This window comes from Macadamia integrifolia, chromosome 13, assembly GCF_013358625.1.
Source record: "Macadamia integrifolia cultivar HAES 741 chromosome 13, SCU_Mint_v3, whole genome shotgun sequence".
NCBI lineage: Eukaryota > Viridiplantae > Streptophyta > Magnoliopsida > Proteales > Proteaceae > Macadamia > Macadamia integrifolia.
This window is the reverse complement of record NC_056569.1, coordinates 19,925,653-19,934,775: the sequence shown is the minus strand read 5'-3', so window position 1 is coordinate 19,934,775 and position 9,123 is coordinate 19,925,653. Positions and strand designations below refer to the sequence as shown.

Genomic DNA, 9,123 nt, shown 5'->3' with positions numbered 1-9,123 from the left:
GAACAAAATGTCCCTAAACATTGCAGAAGTCATAACTTCTTCATACGAACTCGAAACTAGATAAATCCGAGTGCGTTGGAAAGCATTTTTTATGCTTACAAGGACCAATGCAAGAGTTGGCTTCCAAAAATTTCATATTTAGTGCTAAACATTCCCTTAAATAGAATTAAGCAAAAAATACTAGTTTCAAGCATTGAAATCCACACCACCTACCATGGTTGAACCAAATCACTCACTCAAACACCATCACACACTACTACCAACTCATCAAAGAGACCGAACGTTCCACGACATCATTACCATGTCATCATAGTTAGCCACGTCAAGGTTGCCAATAAGGACAATTAAAAAACAACAAGAGAAGGTTTAGGTGAGTTGTAGACAGGGTTTTTTTTTTTTTTTGACGCGTATTTGAGAGTATATTTTTTTTTGTCCATTAATGATTTTTTTCCTATAAAAGAAATGAGTATTTTGAAACATGTGTATGTACAAGGAGTAATTACTAGTACATCATCCTTGGACAGTGAAGATTAAATGTTTTTTATTCGATGGTTGCTAATCCATGTAAAAGATTCTACTTATGCATAACTGTGCATGGAAAACAAGTCTGTGCATGGTCGTCTATAGAAACTAGGTCAGTGCATGATTTATAGCTGCCATAAACAGAAGGTCATATATTATTGTCCAGAATTGTAGAATACGTTGGTAATCCTGAGTCTATCTCTCTTCTTCCACAATAAAGGGACAAATATATCATTTCATTGGGAGGAGAGAGATAGACTCAGGAAAGTGTTAGCATACATCCCAAAGACAATTCACTCCCCCCCCCCAACAAAAAAAAAAAAAAAATGAAAGAAAGGGACAATTGCATAGATCTACACCATAGAAAAACGATTAAATTTTTGAGTGAATACCTTGAATACCCCCAACATCTTTGTACTTATAAATACCATTTCCTAAATTTATTTCTTTCGGTTCATTCAAATCATTCATTCATCTTTCTATTGGTATTTTTGGATCCCTTTTTCTTTTCAATCTCTTCTTGCATTCTTCAAATGCCTTCGTTATCTCTATAATCCAACATAGCCATCTCTTCTTCTTTTGGAAAACAAGGACTTCACCCTTATTGGCTAAATGGATCAGCTCCCAAACCATGCTTTCTTCTATGCCAATTCCAACAACGAAGAGGAAGAAGAGGAAATAATACGTCGGTGGCGTGGTGCCCACCTCTACGATTAAAAAATAATAATAAACTAATGGAAGAGAAAGAGAGTAAGAATGCTTCTTCTTAGGGGTATTTTAGAGATCCAAATCCTTTGTTATTACTCATCTTGTTAATCTTGTTTTATTTTAGCCACAGAAGACGGCAAATGGCATTGCTGAGGTGGACGACACAAATTAAGAGAGAGAAAAAGGTTTCCACCAAAATCAATTTAGGATCTTAAACCGGTTTGCCATGAATACAAATCGGACCGACCAGTCAACCATTCAGATTCAAGATAAAAAAACCAGAACTCCTCTCTGGTTTCTTCATTTCTTTCCTTTGTGCTCTCGCCTTAAGCTCTCTCTCTGTTTGTTACCTCTATCTGTCCCTGTTAAGGTATCTTTCTCTCCGTTGCCTCAGCACGCGCCCGAGGCTCGCGATCTCGCACGATCATTTGCGGTTTTCATTCCACATTCTTGCGCTCGAAGGTCTCTGTAATATGTGGTTTTCATTCCCTATTCCCGAGCCCGAAGCTCTCGATCTAAACAGGTTTTTACTTAAATCGAACCTCTGAAGCCAGAAATATCTGTGTGTGTGTGTGCACGCATGTGCGCGTGTGCACGTGTGCGAATCAAGGCTTAGGTGGGGGAATCGAGCTGTAACATGTCAATCTTAGAGATTTGGGGTCTATCTAATGTTACTTCTCTAATAAACCCTAATAACGCTGAATCTCTGTATCTCTCTCTCTCTTTCTCTCTGAAATCGAGTCTCAACTTCTTGCCTTGTAGGTTACTTTTTTTATTTTTAAATTGCTCAGATCGATTGCAGTTAATTTGTTTTTTTAAATTGTTCTGAATCGAGTCGCAAGTTCCAGGTTACATCTCTATCTCTCTGAAATCGACTCTGCAATTTTATTTTTATTTTTATTTTATTTTTTATTATTATTGTTTTTTTTAATGAATGGCATGTTGTAGTTAATCCTCATCTTGCAATATTGTATGCTGATGTGATTTCTGATATTTTATTATGGGAGAGGGATAGGTATGCCGCCGATGTCAAGTATGCTAGCGGATAGCACCAATAGGAACACATGATGGAGTATCATTCAGGAAGGATATGAGGGTCATTTCAGAAAAAGGGAAGAGAGAGATAGACACAATGGGTGCTAGCATACTTGATATCGGCGGCATACCCAACCTTTTCCCTTTTATTATATAGACCTCTTTGCCTTGTGATCTATGATATTTGACTGTGTCGACCTCTTTTTGCAACAACCGAATCATGATGTTGTTATTCCACATCTTGCAATAGTGCACTTAAAGAGCAGATTAAAATCCTCTGTATTTGATATACTTCCTTACAACCTATTTCTTTTATAGCTTAGGTTTTTGAGTGTATGATTTCACTAAATTCCTACAATTTTAACTAAGGCTTCATAATGTTTTGGGCTACAAAACTTTTCCCTAGGTTTTCCAATAGTATATGAACTTCTTAAGGACTGAAATTCTTGGTCTACAGTCTTGCAGGTTTGTGTTTAACATGTTTCTATGGAGTACAAACATTTTATTTTGATGTTTATACTGGTTTGAAAATGTTTGTACTGCTAAAGTTTGTCTTCCATTCACTTTGAAGTAAACTAAATTCATGGTTTTCAGTTTTGAATTGAATGTGATGGCAAAGTTTTTATTTTGATGTTTGTACTTGTTCTTGAGCATTAAAGCTCTCTTTATGTGCCCCTTGGGTTATATTGAGGGGTATTGAATTTGAAACAAAAATGGATGCACAACCTCGGATGGTGATCCAAACTTCTCGTATGCCAAAGAATCCTGGGCAATGATTTTACAGATGTTCGTTAGTTGAGAAAAACCTGAACTCTTTTATTTGGTTGGATCCAATATCGAGGAATTACTCAGAGATTGTAGACACATGTGCATGTCATCCAAATGAAAGTGTTAATAGGAACACGGGTCATCTCGGCTGTGTTTACTGAACCATTATTATGATGTAACCATTTTCCTATGTGTTTGGGTGTCAGTTCTTTCGTGCTATATATGTCTTCTGTATAACATCCTTCTAAACATTACTACTGGTTCAAAATGAATTATCCATTTGGGGTTATTTTATGATTTTATCTCACAGTTTCTCGAATTGTGCTAACAAGTTTTTCTGTTTTTGCAAGTAGTCGTTAGCTCAAAATTGTAGAGCACCTGGGGTTATACACCAAGGTATGGTGGTTCGAATCCACCAAGACTCTTTAGGATATTCTTCTACATTTTATCAATATATCAATGTTTATGATTTCTCAATACTGCACTTCTTATCATATTCTTCTACATTTTATCAGGAATTGTCTACTTCATTAGAGTTATACTAGCATCTCATTGATTGTGTTCTAATGGATTAATGTGAGTGAATAATGGCATAGAATCAATGCAGCATATGACTTTTTGTCATTGTGAGCTTTGTTTTTGACAAATCTTGTTGTGGATCAAGAGTACAATTAGGTTGACTTTAGCGACAAGAGATTTTACAGGTATTTTGTGATATTCCCGATCAATGCACAACTGGGGCAGAGTGTATAGTATTTTGTGGCTGCAATAGACATTATTCTTTCAAATCACAATACCTTATAGTTACAAAAATGTCTACTACCATCAAACAGTTATTCACCAGTGGAAACAAGTAACACAATGGGAATCTCTTTTACCCAGTGGACAACAATTTCCAACTCTATACAAAGTACAAGTCACAGTAAGAAGCAACTGAAGAGTTTTGGTCGATTCGAACCACCATACCTTGGGTATAACCCAAAGTGCTCTACCATTTTGAGCTAAAGACTCCTTACCTACAAAAAAAAAACTTTTTTAGTATAATTCTTTGCTATGCACCAAGAAAAATAGAGACAGTTATGGATAGCCATATCATAAGGTTGAAAGGGATAATTTAGAGGAACGTGAATGCATATGATATCACAGAAATAAAAATCCAGTTAAATGAAAATAAATCTAGTCTTCATCTAGAAGTGGATGAACTGCAGATGCTTGAGATGAGATGTGAGAAATAGAGTCCTACAAGAAATAACATTGGAAACAAATATATTGCAATAATTTCAAATTGAATTAGAAAAGGAAGAAAGTAAATAATATCCCAATCTGAAAGTACTCACCAGGAGTGAAGTGAAGCTTTCATATCTATTCTCCATCTAATGTGTAGTGTTTGGTGCAAGAGTTAACTGATGGTCCTGTAATCCTTGTTTGCTACTTGGCCCTTACTTTTCTTTCTTTTCTCTTGTTTTTCTACCCAACTCTTTAACTGCCTATCACCTTTTGTGTTTGTTAATTTATTCTTTATACGTATTCCATTGTATATATCATCCAGGAAATCAGTCAAAAATGGCATTTGTGGGCATTCAGTAGCAGTATATTTAACCAACTCGTATCCCTAAGCTGCATTTGAAACTTCTGATGCTATCTTAACATTTTCAAGACAAATACACCTATACCATTGCGTACAATCTAGGTTAACATCTTCTTTAATTTCTTTCCCTTAGTGTCATTGTCAACCATACTTCTTGCATCACATGTCCATCTCTTGAAAATATACAATTCAAGAATACGTTTTCTGACTAACACATTCAAAACTTTCAAACAATGACTACAAAGAAGACCATCAATCTCAAATTTCCTGTAAGAGCAAGCTATAATATTATTAACTGCGTTACAATAAACTTCAAATTCACATTCTACATCAATAATCCCAACCATAAATTCAATAAAAGGAATCCCACCACTCCGGCATTTGATGTAGCAAAAACAGTCATCCAATTATATTGCTCTTGAAATGAATAAAAAATTGCAGGAGTGTACAATTCTCCAGCTTGTTTCATAACAAGTGACATTAAACACATGAATCTTGGCATCTTATTTCTTGCTTCAAAATTCAACTTTTAATTCATTAGCACACTTATGAGTAAGGACTCTCTCAAAGTACTAAAAAAATTGCATAGCATCCAAACTTGACTTCAAATAATCCTTCAAATCACTGTTCAGACTCTCACTAAGCTGTGTACTCCAAATGCTTATTGTTAATGTCTTTCATATAACATTTCGCATATTTATATTTAAGCCTATATATTCGCTGCAATCATGCATTATTTTTAATTTCATATTCATTAAGCAATTTAAGCCATGCATCCTCCTCATCATATTAGAATATAAATTTCTTTAAATCCTAAAGAAAACATGAGCCATTCTTCATCATATTACCCAAATGCTTAATGCCATTCTGCATTAAGTGCCAGGTACCCAACCCACGCCATGTCTCATACCACACCTCTAATGATGCTCTAGCTATAGCAGCATCTTGGTCCGTGAAGATAGTTATAGGTTTCTTATCACCATGTGCATCAGTAAATACCTCAGAAAACCATTTGAAAGATTCGACATTCTCATCATAAAAAAATATAGCCTCAAATATAGTGCATCATCTATGATGATTAAACCCAGCAAATAATCCAAATAGCCTACACTCTATCGCAAAATGTAGTGTCAAAGCTAACTACATCCCAAATTATGCGTAATCAATAATCATCTTTGGATCAACCCAAAATATATCAGTTATTTGTTCTTCACTGTGCAATTGAAATGTGTATGTAAAGGCGGGGTTAACGCTACTTTTATTAATAATGTACTTCAACAAACTACTTGTTTTACCATGAGATAAGGCAAACATCCTTTAGTACAGAGATAGTTCCTAATATCTTGGGTCGTATAGCTAAGGTTCTTAATCCCATTAGCTTGCCTACCTATCAACTCAAATATGGATTTATGTTTGATCCCCACGTTATCTGCCAAATCAATTTCATATCTATGTATGTCCGACATATTCCTTTGCGAACGCATCATATGAACAGTTGTTCAAATATAAAGAACGCGATTATGGTTATTAACAAAGTCATGACACACGTATTTTCATAATCATTCAAACATATGGCCATTCGTGCCTGGAAATTTGTTATTGTTTCAACACGTGGATAATATTGATGTCTCAATTGTCTTGTGGTCGACAACCAAGTTTTGAACAGACAAATCCCCTTGAGGTTATAGATATCTTGTCTTTCTTACTCTTATTTACATAGTGTCTCCTAATACTAAACCCCATTGCCCGTCCATAGCTATTGTAGAATTCATATGCCTCCTGCTCTGAATTGAAAAACATTCCAACCTGAGGTCCCCTTTCAACATCCAAACTAGCATTCTCCATTCTTGACAAACCAAATAAAATCAATGGCACATCAGATCACAATAGATCTTAACAAACTCTGAACCACATAACATAACCATAATTGAAAAGAATGTGCATAGACAATGACAAATGACTTTTTTGACATTGCTTCATCAACCACACATCACAATCCTTCTTCAGAAACTACTACGTTCATGCTTCAATTATCAATGCACAGTTCAAACACAAAAGATCATGATATATACTAGGTTGTTACATGTGAAATACTAAGAGAACATATTAAGATTTATTCTAGTATTCAAACTTCTCTTTATCACCCATTCAAATATTGTTGCTATGGACTGTACCATTGTTTTAACATAATGCTTTCCAGTGTCAAACTCCTAGCAGTTGGACTTGCATTTACGACATCTTCAAACTAAAAAAATTTAGGGAACTGGTTTTCAGTGTTTGATCAACTGAAAAGGTTGGTCCAACTTTTGTAATGTACATGGTAGTAGCATAACCTCCTACTAGTCCATTGAAGGTAAAAATTGGCACTATCAGATAAAAACTCCTCTCCCCCCACCCCCCACCCCCAAAAAAAAACCCCTTTTCCCTTTCCTCAATGCAAATTTAATTATATGTAATCATTTTATTCATCTGAGTTGCCACCTAGGGATCCAACATAAATGATTTTGTATCAACTGGGTTGCCTTGCTAAAAGAAAAGTGGATGACACTGTATTTTATGATATGAACTTTCATCATTCATGGTTCATGTGTGTTGTGCAAGAGACTAGCTAGATTGTTGACTAACACTTGGAAGGCTAACAAATGTACAAAACTAGCAACCTCTATCTGAATACTCCTTACTGTTGGAAGACAACACATGTACCTCGAATTTGCCTTGATCTTGTTGGTTGGTGGCTTTAATTTGCTCAGACTAGCAATCGATCTTGATCCCCACCGCTTTGATTAGGAAAGTGAGAGAGGTAACACAAAGATATTTATGTCCTCAGAAATAATGGAGAATGAAAACCCAAGATCACAGAGACAATGAGGAATGAAAATCCTAGATTACAGAGATCTTCGAGTGTGACAACGTGGAATGAAAACCCCAAACGATCGTGCAAGATCGAGAGCGTCGAGCGAGGATGGGGATGAAAACCCTAGATTATAGAGACCTTCAAGCACGAGAATGTGGAATGAAAACTTCCCAAACAATCGTGTGAGATCGTGAGCTTCGGGTGTGTGCTGAGGTAACAAAGAGAAAGATACCTTAACAGGAAGAGAGAGAGAGAGAGAGAGAGAGAGAGAGAGAGAGCTTAAGGTGAGCAGAAAGAAAAGAAATGAAGAAACCAGAGAGGAGTTCTGGTTTTTTTCGTTTCTTGAATTTGAATGGCTGATTGGTGGGTCCGGTTTGTATTCATGGCAAACCGGTTTAAGATCTTAAACCGGTTTTGGTGGAAACCTTTTTCTCTCTCTTAATCTGTATTGTGCACCTCAGCAATGTCACTTCTATTGCAGCTAGAATAATACAAGAATAATAAATTGAGGAATAACAGAGGATTTGGATCCACATTTTGGATTCTTTAAGCTTTTTTTTTTACTTTCAAGGGGATTTGGTAAATCTCTTACTTACTCCGTTTGTTTTAGCTTGGAAAATTTTCCCTGAAAAATTTTATAGTAAAATTATATTTTCCTTTCTTTGTTTTTCAAAATGGCTCCGTTGTGATAAATTTTCCAATGTTTGTTTCAATGAGGTAAAATATGTTGTAAAATGTTACTGTAAAATTTTTCAATGTTTGTTTGACATTTATTTTTCATAGGAAAATCATTTTAAATAATTACCAAGATACCATTATAACTAATTTGAATTATGCAATCCAAATTATAGGCTAACAATTACGTAAATGTCTTTACACTCTCACTTAACCCAAAACTTTTACCTCACTAATTATATGCCAGATGAAGCAAGCCTAGAAAATGGAATGATACGATGGATCACGGTGTTTCTATGTGGTGCCTGTAGACAAATATTAACTCAGTCATTGGAATCTTTTTAATTGAGGTGCGGCCATTTTTTAAGATTTAAATAAAAACCCATAGACATTTAATGGTTACTAAGAACATTCATTTCTTGGAGTGCCTCTTCACCAAAAAAAAAAAAAAAGATGGAAGAGCCTCTTTGAAACCATCTATTGAAGAAGTGATGATCATTCAATGCCTTAATCAAAATTAGGCATTTATCTCAGAATTCAACCAACAACCCCTTCACTGTGCACCAGCCCTTGAGTTGCACACACCCTTGCCAGAGACTCTTGCTACACCTGGCCGTGCCCATGCCATGCCCATGTGTCTTTGCTTGAAGCTGCTATGTCGCCATGACCTTTGCCTTGTGCTTAAGATGTGCCTCGCACCATTACTGGCCGAGGCCTCATGGTCATGTGCAGATCTTATTTTGTTCTTACTCCTTGTGTTGCTTCTTGTGGCTATAGGTTCTTCTCTTTCCCGTATGTGATTAAATGTAGACTAAGGCTCTGTTTCATATTATTTCTAGAACATAAACTACGTTTCATGTAAAAAACAAAAATTTCAGTTTTTGCGTCAAAATGCCGTTTTTAAACAAAAAAATGGTATATTAAAATTTCAAATTTTTATTGGGAATGATATTCTCTTTTTTTTTTTTTTTTT

The 9,123-nt window shown here is 35.5% G+C and overlaps 1 long non-coding RNA gene across 1 annotated transcript; it reads right to left on the bottom strand.

Moving 5' to 3' along the window:
• Positions 1–3,811: 3,811 nt before the first annotated feature.
• Positions 3,812–7,772, bottom strand: LOC122060101. Its single transcript, XR_006134253.1, has 2 exons — positions 7,325–7,772; positions 3,812–4,049 (listed from the first exon to the last, which is right to left on the bottom strand). It is a non-coding gene; the product is annotated as an uncharacterized LOC122060101 (long non-coding RNA).
• Positions 7,773–9,123: the final 1,351 nt, after the last annotated feature.